Source organism: Bombyx mori, chromosome 28 (assembly GCF_030269925.1).
Source record: "Bombyx mori chromosome 28, ASM3026992v2".
NCBI classification, from domain to species: domain Eukaryota; kingdom Metazoa; phylum Arthropoda; class Insecta; order Lepidoptera; family Bombycidae; genus Bombyx; species Bombyx mori.
This window is the reverse complement of record NC_085134.1, coordinates 9,242,382-9,256,926: the sequence shown is the minus strand read 5'-3', so window position 1 is coordinate 9,256,926 and position 14,545 is coordinate 9,242,382. Positions and strand designations below refer to the sequence as shown.

The following is a 14,545-nucleotide window of genomic DNA, read 5'->3' as shown; positions in this document are numbered from 1 at the left end:
TTTTCCCATGGAAAGAGTGCGTGCTTCTATTGATAACTGGCCTCAACGTTTAAAGGACTGTATTGCAGCCAATGGAGACCACTTCGAATAAGCTTTTTATACTTTAAATTGTTTTATATTTATGTATTAAACTAACACACTGTAAAAGTAATTAATGTTATTTACAATAGATTTTTTTATTTTTCATTGTAACAGTATTTATGGCCAGACTAAGTATACATACTTATCTTTATACTACTAATCGCGTCCCACTGCAATTTAAAGAGGAATGTGGTGCATTTGAGATGCGTTGAGGGTTGAACGACCTAACGACCAATCTGGTGCTAAGTGTATCCTACTGGATCATAAGTGAGCCCGCGCGGGTAGGTACCATCGCCCTGCCTATTTCTGTCGTGAAGCTGTAATGCGTTTCGATTTGAAGGGTAGGGTAGCCGTTGTAACTATACTTGAGACCTAAGAGCTTATATCTCAAGTTAGGTGGCGCATTTACGTTGTAGATGTCCATGGGCTCCAGTAACCACTTAGCACCAGGTGGGCTGTGAGCTCTTCCACCCATCTAAGTAATAAAAAATTTAAAAAATGCCAGGGGCAGAGGCAAGACGCTGCCTACAAAAGTTTAATAAATTGTATTCCGCGTGTCCCAATTATCATACCGGATCGCATCACTGCTTTGCGACCGAAATATGCAGGACGAATATTGTTATAAAATATAACATTCATTACAGCGAAACGAAATTGCTCACCATTTTCCGTCCTAACAAAATTTCCTCCTACACATAACGCCGAAAGCAAAAAAGTTTAACATCTCAGACGCGTGAGCGCCTATCGTAGTAGAGACCAAGTTTTCTCTACGATTAACTAATATTTTACTGCCACAATTCTAATATAAACCGATCTATTAAAATGCGCATACTGTGAGCCAAGGGTCATATGGATGTAATATATGGAAGTAATGATACTTGCCATCCATTCTATTTGTCATTGACTACCCACGTTTTGAAACTTCTGCGGTTTTTGCACTGCCAAAGAACCTAGCTTTTTATTACAGTAGTAGGTTATGTGACGACTGGTTTTATGTGTCTTTGGACAAATAAATTAAGACTAGTAGAATCACCTGCCTATCAACGTTATATAGTTATATATAATATTTATTGGATATACATATGTACGTACATACGTGTGACCTGGTATTTATTTCAATAGTTAAGTTAATTTTTTTATAAGTTTTACTTTTTTTAACACGATGCTAATTATTTATCGTGGAAGTTTTTGTAAGTGTGGCGGGCAGCCGTCATAGAACACAAGATATTTGACAGATGCCCGAATCTCGCTGAGAACATTTTTAAGATAAACTTGCATATATGTAGGAATATACGACAAAGGGAAGATCTTCCACCGAGCGGGTGATATTGCTCGGTAGACCGACGGTCCGAATGTTGTTGTTCGGAACTTGTATATATGCGCTTTATCTTGAAAATGTCGTAAGCGAGATTCAGGCATCTGTCAAATATCTTGCGTTGTATGATGGCTACCCGCCACATATGTACAAGTTCCAACAACATTCGGACTGTTGAATTCGAGCAATATCACCTGCTCGGTGGAAGATCTTTGCTCCATCGTTAAACCTCCCAAAATGAGCACGAGTATTTTCGTAAAAAAAGTTGGCACCTGTCTGATGGATTCGAACACCGACTTAGTCGATGTTTCGATTTCGTGTACACTGGGCAGTTTTTTTTTTTATTGCTTAGATGGGTGGACGAGCTCACAGCCCACCTGGTGTTAAGTGGTTACTGGAGCCCATAGACATCTAAATGTAAATGCGCCACCCACCTTGAGATATAAGTTCTAAGGTCTCAGTATAGTTACAACGGCTGCAAATCCTTCAAACCGAAACGCATTACTGCTTCACGGCAGAAATAGGCGGGGTGGTGGTACCTACCCGTGCGGACTCACAAGAGGTCCTACCACCATTTTTTGGGAAATATCAAATGCGGTGCGAATATCAGTTCTCTATTAACACGCCTACTCTTGTGCTTCGATAAGCACCTTCCCATACAATAAATCAATGTTTTGAAGTTATACACAAAAAGTTATACACGAGAAGATACTGTGTAAGGTAAGATGAAGACAAGGTCTTTTCGCTGGCCCGAAAATTCTTGCTTAAATTTACAGAGAAAACACACTATGTTTATGGAATGAGTGTGATGTTTTTACTTTATTCTACATGACAACACGGCATTACAGTAACAAAATAAATATGTATTTAAAGTAAACAGTGAGCTTGTTTGTTTTGTATTGGACTGCCATTCTTTTAGAATTTCGTTCATTAAATGTTTTTGTTCGTGCGGTTCTATTGTATAACATCTGCGCATAACAATGGCTTGAAACGGCACTATCCTAATTATTTCGTGACGATGTCGCTGTGAAAACTATCTGAAGATTACATTATTAATGAGTGAGATTTTGACCAAGTAGGTGATGGTATTTTAATATCTTTTAATATCTATGGGGACCAGTAGCCGCCTTGTACTCTATTCTCCAAGCAGAAGCAGATAGGTCCAATGGCACAAGTCACGAACTTCCTCAATAAGGAAGATGTGGATAAGGAACTGGTGGTAGCAAGCCTTGTGGGTCCGCACGGGTAGGTAGCACCACCCTGCCTATTTCTGCCGTGAAGCTGTAATGCGTTTCGGTTTGAAGGGTAGGGGGGGGGGGGGGGGGGGCAGCCGTTGTACTGTAAAAACTGAGACCTTAGAATCCATATCTCAAGGTATTTACGTTGTATATGTCTATCGGCTCCGGTAACCACTTAATATCACGTGACGACCGCGACCTCATCCACCCAAGCAATGGAAAAAAAATATCGTATTATCGAGGAATAAATTTCAATTCTACTACTTCGTCTATTTCAGTCGCCAAGCAATCGTGTTTGGGATTTTCATTAGTAAACTTACCAAGACAATGGAGACCTTAAAGTGGTAACCGGGCTGGTAGACAACAAATGCCGCCCACTTCTTTGAGACGAAGTCCAAATTCAATTATATTATGACGCGCAAAGATATCCTTATCGCGCCATGCTTTTGTATGTAAAAGTAATAAATGTTATTTGCAATAGATTTATTTTTATTTTTAATTGTAACAGTATTTATGGCCAGACTAAGTATACATACTTATCTTTATACTACTAATCTAAGTGGTGCATTTGAGGAGCGTTGAGGGTTGAACGACCTAACGACCCATCTGCTGCTAAGTGTATCCTACTGTATCTTAAGTGTATCCTTTGAACTGGTGGTTGGTCCTCTTGTGAGTCCGCACGGGTAGGTACCATCGGTCTGCCTATTTCTGCCGTGAAGCTGTAATGCGTTTCGATTTGAAGGGTGGGGTAGCCGTTGTTACACCTTTGTATGTTGAACTCCCATTTCAAGTACTTCAAACCTATTAATATGTCATCTTAAATACCAGACAACATGACAGCAAATCCAGTAATAATTTAATTCATAACATTCAAAATACCACTTCAGAGTATTGCAATGTTCGAAACATTATTTCCGAGTCGATTGTCTGAAATATTGCTTCAGATAAAACGAAGCGAGCAATTGTAACATTTCTCCCAAAACAAACACAACTTTCTGAATCAAGTTTGTTATTTGTTACAAATTGTTACGCTTGTAAACGAAATTTCGATTTTGATAACAGTCTTTGAAATCGAACAGTCGCGTTTTGGGTCTACACTCAAAGTCGTATAGACTGGGCAGTTTTTAAATTGTCATAAACATTACATTTAACATCCAATGTGAGTTCGGAATAATGACTGATTAAATGTTTCAATAGAGATGAGCTTACATTTAGAAATTTGCGGTTCTGGGTATTTTATCACGTTCACGATCATCTCTATAGGTCTGGTCCTTAAGTTCAAAGTCACTCAGGATGCTATGGAAAGGGGTATGCGCGGAGTTTCTTTGATGGATCGAGTCGGAAATGAGGAAATCCGTCGAAGAACCAAAGTGACCGACACAGCCCTAAAGATTAGTAAGCTGAAATGGCAATGGGCCGGATATACGTGTCGCCGAACCGATGGTTGATGGAGCAGACGCGTTCTGGACTGGAGACCACGTCCCGGTAAGCGTTGCGTTGGGCGTCCCCCTGCTCCGATGGGCTGATGACTTGCGGCGATATACTAGAGAAGATTGGATGAAGGAAGGAAGGAAGGCAGAGGTCCGTTCATTGTGGCGGACTATGGGAGAGGCCTATATCCAGCAGTGGAGAGATACAGGCTAATGATGACGATCATCTCAAAAGTCGAGATACTTTTCGATTGATTCGAGTCACCGCCAATAGTTCCGATGGTACCAAGATTTAAATAACATCCGATTTGTATATCTAATCGTCACATGTAAGACGAAGCATTACTTGCGAACGTCTTAACGAATTCGACTGATGAAACAAAACAATAGACGGCGTTGTACTTCTCGAACGCTCTAGATGCTACTAGATCTTTCGCTATTCGTTCGGCTATTCGGCGATAGATGGCGTTACTCTTACCGCTCTCACAATACTGTTTAATTTTTAATATTAATTTTAAAAGAGATTAAGGTCTTTAAATGTTGTTTCCTTATTATATAACATGAAACGCAATTAAGCCTTTTGTTTATTAATTCTCAAGTATTCTACGTGTATATCGTTATAAATATATAGACGTAAGTTCAGTGTGCTAAGTGCGAGTTAATAAACGTTCTCGATAGCGTAAAAGTTAGCTCATATTTGTATGGAATGGGATCGTTTGCCTACGTTTTCCGTCAGGGGCATTGTTCTAACTGCATACAAAATTGGGTTAACTTTTACGCTATCATCATCATCATCAGCCTTTATCTGCCCACTGCTGGACATAGGCCTTCCCCAATGCCTTCCACATAATGCGGTCTAAGTCGTCAGTCCACCTGGTCGGAGGACGCCCCACGCTCCTTGTACCCATCCGTGGCCTCCATTCGAGGACTTTCCTCCCCCACCTGGCGTAGCTGGCTCGACAGATGTGACCGGCCCATTGCCACTTCAGCCTGCTAACTTTGAGAGCTATGTCGTCGACTTTGGTTCTCCGTCGAATTTCTCCGTTCCGGATTTTACGCTATCGATAACGTTAAAAAGCTCGCACTAAGCACACAGAGCATCAACATACGGAATGCCTAATACGAACATCAAATTAAAGGGGTTCAGTCGTTTGCCATTTGTCTAGGAAACCCCGAAAATAACCTCCAAAGCAAACGTTGAGTGTTACTAAAAGTTTTTACGTACTAGGTTTGACATTCTCTCTAACTAAGGGACAAAATAATTAAAAACTTTCCCTGAAAAAAAAAAAAACGGGTTAGTCATCTCGTGTACCAACGAAACGGCTACTTAAGGCGGTACCTTCCCCTAAAGCGCCATCTGTCGTGCCGCTAATGAATAAACTTTGCCAAAAATTGTCGAAGTAGACGCTCGTAAAATTTTTTGTTTAACTTAAAAATGCATGCGACAATCTGGCAGAGAATTCATGAAGCGTGGACGAAAGTTGTGCCTTAGTAACGAAGTGTAATGTCTGTTTACGTACAGAATGATAGTGGCCATGGGCTTATTAAAGTTGTTTTTGGAAACCTTTGCAGGGATTTGCAAAGTTTTTTTTTATTGCTTATATGGGTAATCGAGTTCACAGAACACGTGGTGTTAAGTGGTTACTGGAGCCTATAGACATCTACAACGTAAATGCGCCACCCACCTTGAGATATAAGTTCTAAGATCTCTCAGTATACTTACAACAGCTGCCCTACCCTTCAAAACGAAACGCATTACTGCTTCACGGCAGAAATAGGCAGGGCGGTTGTACCTACCCGCGCGGACTCACAAGAGGTCCTACCACCAGTAATTACGCAAATTATAATTTTGCGGGTTTGATTTTTATTACACGATGTTATTCCTTCACCGTGCAAGTCAATCGTGAACATTGGTTGAGTACGTATTTCATTAGAAAAATTGGTACCTACCCGCCTGGGATTCGAACACTGGTGCATCGCTCAACAAGAAAACACCGGGCGTCTTATCCTTTAGGCCACGACGACTTCATTTCGTTCCATTTCAAAGTTCTGTTTTGTTACAAGGACGTGTAAAGCAGATGTGTTTTGGCCTGATGTTAAGTTGATATCGGGGTCATAGACATAGCAACGTGAATGCCGCATCTCAATTGCATAATACAACAGCTTTCCTATCCTAATAAATGTGTAGAATATTTTGTATCTACCTAAGCCAGCGCCCAAGGACCCATTAATACAGGAATACACTTTACCGATAGAACTATGCTTCGAGAATGCGGCACGACATGATAACCCTCTTAGCAGCCTGACCGCCTCTAATAGCCTGCTTAGGCGATCAGGTAACACAGCCACCGTCGCCATAAGCACTTCATTTTGGATCCTCTCGACATACTCTCTGTGCTTTTAGTTATTCGATCGATCACCAATCTCGTTCTCTTTCAAGAGTTCGACGTGCAACTTAACCCACAGATACAATCCACTGAGTTTCTCGCCGGATCTTCTCAGTGGGTCGTGATTTAGATGATGTTATAGATTCAGCGAAGCACTGCTTTAGTTAGCAGTCTTTTAGGCTGAACCCCGTGAGTACCAATATAGGTAGTAATCTTTTCCACCAAAACTTTCCAGCAACTTATACTATACTAAATGTATCATTCTTTTAAACTTAGTCTGAAGTAGTATCTACCCAACCCAAAGTGAGTATCGCCACCTTGAGACATAAGGTCGATCCTTATATGAGATAGTCCCAGCTTCAAAACCGAATGCAGGATTTTTACGTGACAGAACTAGCCAGAATACAAACATACATAAATGTATATATATGAGCTGTGATAACTCGTCATTTAAGTTTTCTCCGTTTCTACTTAACTGCGACGTCAGAATTGATGTGGCTGATGACGTCATAGCATTTAAAACAAGCAAGGGCCTCTGCTCCTCAAAATTAAGTATTTAATAAATTTTCCACTTTTGCCCCATCTGCGATGAAAGTAAATTTAAACGACCACGCCTTTATAATTGGCGCAATACTAAAGATTTAGCGATTTATAACTTATTTAGTTAATTATATTAGATAATATAATTATTTTAAATAACATGATTATAACGATACATTTCAAAATGTTTTTAAACGTTCCACTCACTTAACTTTTATTTTTTTCTGCATTAATCTCAAAGAATACAACCTTTTCCAAGCACGTCGACATTAAACAAATCATGTGAATTTTTTTTTGTATAATCTGTTTGTCTATTCCGCACGCGGTTAATGAGTTCTATATGGGGCAGACTTTTGGGAGAGATTGTGCAAAATGTCATACCCTGTAAAAGTCATCAAAATTCGCTTCTTTATTCGCACTTTAACGGGCCCACGAGACGAAGACAGCCTTTGAATAGTCACGTTAGAGATCAAAAACGTAAAGTTCCTAGTTCCACTCCCTTCTCAATTTTATTTTAGCTGCTTTTTTTCTTTATTACCGAATCAATAAACAAACATTACAAAAATATCATTCACATTACATAATATTTTTATTAATATTAAAAGCGTTTTTCCTGTTAACTTGGACCAAACAATGTAAAGTTGAAAGTCAATGTCAACATCAACTCGAGCGACAAACGTCTCGACTCTAGAAGATTTTGGAAGAGATCTTTTCTTTTGTTTGTCTTTGTTTTGAGAAAATATCTGTACTCATTAATATAAAACGTAAAGTGTTATTTGATTCGCAATTAATTTACCGATTTTGGATCACTCGAGGTTAAGCGTTTATCTTTAGTATCGTGATTTCACATGACCCTATTTCTGCCGTGAAGGAATCATTTTTTTTTTATTGCTTAGTTGGGTGTACGAGCTCACAGCCCACCTGGTGTTAAGTGGTTACTGGAGCCCATAGACATCCACAACGTAAATGCGCCACCCACCTTGAGATATAAGTTCTAAGGTCTCAAGTATAGTTACAACGGCTGCCCCATCATTGATATACAAACTAAATAATAACGGGGAGAGTGCGGAGCCTTGCGGGACTCCGGCGGTCAGTTGACGGGGACGAGAACGAGTTCCCTCTACTCGATATCGAAACGAACGGTTCGACAAGAAGTCTCGTATGATGAGCACGAGTCTGTCTGGCACTCCCATGTTATACAGTTTGTAAATCAAACTACATAAGACGAAAAAAATTGCAATTAAAAAAGATGACATCGTGATATCGAACGGTTTCTAAGCTTTTCAATACATGTTACCGTCCAGAATAATCCCGAAATAATTAGACCGTAAACGGAACTAGTACTATTTATTCCCGAAATATCAACGTTGCGGTCGGAATTATCAAACTTTCGGGTCGCGACCATTTTGTATGGCCACGTATGATACAACACTGTTTATAGATAAGCTATCAGATCGAAAACTTGTATGGGACCCTGAAATTTTAATCTGGATCGAGTTTACAATTTACGACCAATAGTTAAGTTTTTCATCTTTTATTTATTGCCTTTGTAGGCAGACGAGCATAAGGCCCACCTGATGGTGAGTGGTTACTGTGGCCCATGGACTTCAGCAAAGCCAGGGGCAGAGTCAAGCCGCTGTCTACCAAAGTGTTGTTTTTGGTGGAGGCCATATCGATTTTAGTATACAGCTTCTGCGAAAGTCGCTGCATCATTGTGGTCAAAGAATCTTTAATTATTGCTAAAGTTAAGATAGTTGAACTCGGGAACTTATTGTAAGGGTAACAGAAAGGTACCCGGCACATGTTCACGATTGACTTTCACGCTGAAGGATAAGATCGTGTAATAAAAATGATTTGTGCAATATTATAATTTTCGTAATTACTGATGGTAGGACGTCTTGTGAGTCCGCACGGGTAGGTACTATCGCCCTGCCTATTTCTGCTGTGAGGCAATAATGTGTTTCGGTTTGAAGGGTGGGACTTAGCCGTTGCCCTGTAAAAACTGAGACCTTATCACTCGTGTTTCAAGGTGGGTGTTGGTATTAACTTTGCCTATAGGCTCCCGTAACCACGTAAAATCGGGTGAGCCGTGGACTCATCCACACATCTAAGAAATTAATGAATAATTAACTTAAAATAGAGGTATTGTTTTACCCATTCTAAAATGCTGGTAAAGTGTGTGAGTGCTCTGAGGAATTGTTTGAGATGATACCGACATCTCGCTTTTACCATCGCACCGCCCGCAACCGGAGTAGAGTTCATCCATACTACCTGGAGCCACTGCGGTGCGTTTCCAGAGATCTTTTTTGCCACGTACCATCCGGCTATGGCGTCCTTCTTCAAACGGGGCTTGTGGAGAGTATTAAGCGGTAGGCAGCGGCTTGGCTCTGCCCCTGGCATTGCTGACGTCGATGAGCGACGGTAACCACTCACCATCAGGTGGGCCGTATGTTCGTCTGCCTATACGGCTTTTAAAAAAAAATGTACTTTTTTATTGCCTTTGTGGGTATATCATAAAAGTTTAATTCCAGAGTTGAATGGAACGTGGTAGGAAAGGCTATTAGAATCGCACTGTGGATGAATTCACTGGTTCCAAAGAGTACAGATGAACTCTATACCAGTAGGAGAAGATGCCGTCGTAAAAGTAGATCAAAGGATCACCACGAAAAACTACCAACTAATCCTTTATGTGCGTACGGCAATTCCTATCTCATCAGGAGTACTACATACGCATTCAATATTAATACCACATAAGTACATTCATTGTCAGATGAGTCTTGTTAAGTGAAATTAATACCAAGTACATAGATTATCTGTTGAAGCGTTTGAATTATTCATACACGGTGGCGTCTAGTCTCGTCTTAGTTTGTATTAATCTCCGTCTTTACGTTAAAGATTCTCATTCATAACGAAACTAAATATGTATGCGTGCACTTAGCTATCTCTTATCATTTTAATTGCGTAGATCTGAATGAAGTTAACGTCATTATAAGTAAGTATAGTTAAAGTTTCGCACCGCCCGCCACCGGAGTAGAGTTCATCCATACTACCTGGAGCCACTGCGGTCATCCACAGTGCGTTTCCAGAGGTCTTTTTTGCCAAGTACCATCCGGCTATGGAATGAGCTCCCCCCACGGTGTTTCGCGAGCGCTATGACATGTCCTTCTTCAAACGAGGCTTGTGGAGAGTATTAAGCGGTAGGCAGCGGCTTGCCTCTGCCCCTGGCATTGCTGAAGTCCATGGGTGACTGTAACCACTCACCATCAGGTGGGCCGTATGCTCGTCTGCCTACAAAGGCAATAAAAAAAAAAGTTATTAAGACCATGGGAATGTCGCCACTAATCCTGAGACACGGTTTATTTATTTCAATCCTCTAACAAAATAACAGTAGAACCTGAACAGTAGGACATCCTGCCTACTTCTGCCGTGAAGCAGTAATGCGTTTCGGTCTGAAGAGTAGGGCAGCCGTTGTAACTATACTGAGACCTTAGAACTTATATCTCAAGGTGGGTGGCGCATTTGCGTTGTAGATGTCTATGGGCTCCAGTAACCACTTAACACCAGGTGGGCTGTGAGCTCGTCCACACATATAAGCAATAATATATATGTGAGACTTCAGCTTCTTTTCTAAAGGTAAATGGCAGTCTGATGGTGATGTACATCCGCCAAAGTTACCGCTTCACACTACATAGCCCGCCAGCTCGTTTACCCATCTAGTGTACTTACGAAAATCAATCTTTTCCTTCATCAAACGAAAGTGCACGGTTCTTCCACCCTTATAGTCATAGATGAAATTTTCTTCTTCGTCGCTTTCTTCATTGCTGAAGGTCGTGTCCCTGAAACTTGACCGTGACCTGTCTCGTGAGCTGTTTCCATCTCGTCCGGTCCTCAGCTTCGCGAATGGCGGTTGCGACTGGCAACCCAGTTAGAGCGGTTACTTGATCACACCAACGACTAGGTAATCGGCCGCGGGGTCTCTTTCCTTCTACTTTGCCCGTCACAATCACTTTGTCCAAGTTAACTGATTGTCGGCGGGCAATGTGACCGAAGTAGCTGAGGATCCTCTGGTAACAGATTGTTGAGAGCCTGACTCGGATGCGAAGCTGATCCAGGATAGATTTATTTGTCCTCTTGATCGTTCACGGAATTCGGAGCATTCGTCTCCAGCACCACATTTCAAATGCGTTTATTTTCTTGCGCTCGGATGCCCTATTGCCCAGGAATCTGCCCCGTAAAGAAAGATTGAGTAAACTAAGGTTCGGTCGAGTCTCATTTTCGTGACGTTAGAGACGTTGCGATTTTGCCATATTCGTTTGAGTCGTGAATTCGTGAATATCCACCCTTAAGCGTGAAGCGGATTATCGATCAAAAGATTATATCATCACTGTTAATATCATTTCAAGTGACGTTCGAGAATTTAAAGTATTTTTTATTTTTATTTTAACTTTATTTACGACGAGTTCTGGTTACCGATTTAATAAAATACCTAGTATAGTGGTAAAGACATTGAATTCCATTAGAATATTATGAAAACTATAGCATTTTCTTCGATTTTCGAGAGTTTTACGATTTAATCTAGCGGTTTTTTATGGTAATAATAGTTCTACTTCTTCTTCGTCGCTTTCTTCATTTTGGAGGTCGTGTCCCTGAAACTTGACCGTGGCCTGTCTCGTGAGCTGTTTCCATCTCGTCCTCAGCTTCTCGAATGGCGGTTGCGCCTGGCAACCCAGTTAGAGCGGTTACTTGGTCACACCAACGGCTAGGTAATCGGCCGCGGGGTCTCTTTCCTTCTACTTTGCCCGTCACAATCACTTTGTCCAAGTTAACTGACTGTCGGCGGTAATAATAGTACAAAGTTTTTTTTATTTTTTTTTTATTGCTTAGATGTGTGGACGAGCTCACAGCACACCTGGTTTTAAGTGGTTACTGGAGCCCATAGACATCTACAACGTAAATGCGCCACACACCTTGAGATATACTTCTAAGGTCTCCGTATAGTCACAACGGCTGCCCCACCCTTCAAATCGAAACGCATTACTGCTTCACGGCAGAAATAAGCGGGGCGGTCGTACCTACCCGTGCGGACTCACAAGAGGTCCTACCACCAGTAATTACGCAAATTAAAATTTTGCGGGTTTGATTTTTATTGCTCGATGTTATTCCTTCACCGTGGAAGTCAATATTATAGGTATTTCAGCACAATTATATGATGGTAGAACATAAGACACGGATAGCATAATTAAATGAACAGATGTCCAGTATGCGTTAACGTACAATAATTAACTCGATTAAAACTGGGTAAATTATGTCTGTTATTTACAGTTACGACTACACTGGAGATGAAACTCAATTATCGTGCCTATAAAGCTGTAAATTCACTAGAACTTGTTCGTTTAGAGCAGAGTTCCCCAAACTTTTTTGTGTCGTAGACCCCTTGCCATGTTTTTCCGTGTCGGGTAGACCCCCTAATTACCTGATATTGATTTCCTGTAAATTTGTAACTGTACTAAAGTTTAGTGTTAAAAACTTAAAGTAAAAACGCATGTTAATTTATACATTATAATTGAATTTAAATTAAAACTACTCAAAATAAAATTTTGTATCTGTTATGTAAAATATACGTAACATAAAATTAACATAAAATAAACTATAAATAAAATAACATAAGCAATAAGTCAATATTTTTAGTGAGAAGGATGAACCTGATGCTTTAATAATAAATTATCAACATTTGGCGTCAATTTTGTAAGGGTTAATCTTAAATCTCCTCGACTAATCATGTCTTGATATTATAAGACAGTATGATGTAAGTAAATAGGTACTATCAGTGTATGTGTTGAGATCCACCATCGTGGACCCTCAATTTTTTTTTCGCTGACGTAGACCCCTTGCAGGGTCGATATATACCACTTTGGGAATCACTGGTTTAGAGTATCTTAGCTACGCGAATTTCACATTGAAACCATAAACTTTTATAATTAGTCACAGTAGTCCTGCCAAACTTTGCCGCGAACCAGTCAATATAGTTGAGCACATACAAATGATAGATCTTCCGCCAGTGATTTGTTATCGCTCAAAGGAGATCCCATGGCTTCGGCAAACGCAGTAAATGAGTTCTTTGCAAATGTTCTGAGAACTCAATGACGCTCTTCGGTACGGATATTCATGAAGTGATGGGAGTGATAAATGGCTTGAGAGGGGATTGTGCGGTGGGTTGGGATGATATACCAGCTGCTTTAATAAAGGCGGCTGGTCTCATTCTCGCTCCAGTGCTTTGTCATGTTTTCAATACTTGTATTGATTCCGGTATCTCTCCAACAGTTTTTAAAAAAGCATTAGTGCACCCCATACACAAGAATGGTGATAAGATGAATATTACAAATTACAGGCCCATATCAGTTTTATCAACCTTATCTAAGATCTTTGAGAAATTATTAAATAAGAGACTGCTAAATTACCTGAAACCGTATAACATAATTGCCCAAAACCAATACGGTTTTAGATCTGGTAGAGGCACTGAAGACGCAGCACTGGAACTGACCTCCACTATATTAGAACACCTAAACAACAAAGCTAAAACGCTCGCCATTTTTCTTGATCTATCAAAGGCGTTTGATAGATCAAGATCGAGATTAGATTGGTATCAGGGACACTCACTCAAAATATTTCAAAGCTATCTGTCTAACCGCTCACAAATAGTCACCATTGATAATACCACCAGTGAAGAAGCGTCTGTCACTTACGGTGTCCCGCAAGGCAGTGTCCTTGGGCCTACCCTATTTCTTCTGTACATAAACGAGCTTTGCTTGTTAAAAATTAAAAATACAAATATCGTTACATACGCTGATGACACAGCTGTAGTTGTTCATGGTGATAACTGGATAGAGACGCGTTTATGTGCAGAGGAAGCGCTGGAGACAGTATCTGATTGGCTTAAAACTAACTTGTTGACCCTTAATATGGAAAAAACTAGATTTGTTACCTTCTCTCCGAGGAATGTATCGCAGCCACCGCTTTTCTTTTCCTTGGCTGTTCATCAATGCCATTCAGAAACGAACACACATGATCTTTGTCCAAAAATTTCACGAACTAATGCTGTAAAATATCTTGGTCTAAAAATTGACGGCACCCTATCTTGGCAAGAGCATATAAATGATTTGGTTGGAAAAGTACGAAAGCTTATCTTTGTATTTCGGAAGCTAAGAACATCAAGCGATCTCCACATACTGAAAATGGTTTATTATGCTTTGGCACACTCTGTCATAACCTATTGCATTGTCGTCTGGGGAGGCTGTAAGAAAGGATTATTACTTAGATTGAAAAGAGCACAGAGAGCCGTGCTTAAAGTAATATCTAAAAAACCAATAAGGTTTCCAACGGAGGAATTGTATGATATCTGCAAAGTGCCTCGAGTTAGACAATCTTTTATTAGGAGCACATTGTTACGTAAACATTTGGAACTCGTTTTTGACCCTAATATCTGTTCGCAAACTCGTCGTCAGGGCAGAGTGTGCAAAATCTATGTAGCAAATTATAATGTAGTCAGGTCTCACT

At 40.4% G+C, this 14,545-nt stretch overlaps 1 protein-coding gene across 1 annotated transcript in view; it reads right to left on the bottom strand.

Annotated features, from left to right (window-relative positions):
* The window catches only part of glv4-like (gloverin 4-like), a 223,310-nt gene that overhangs the window by 105,510 nt on the left and 103,255 nt on the right, over nucleotides 1–14,545 (bottom strand). The window lies entirely within an intron of this gene.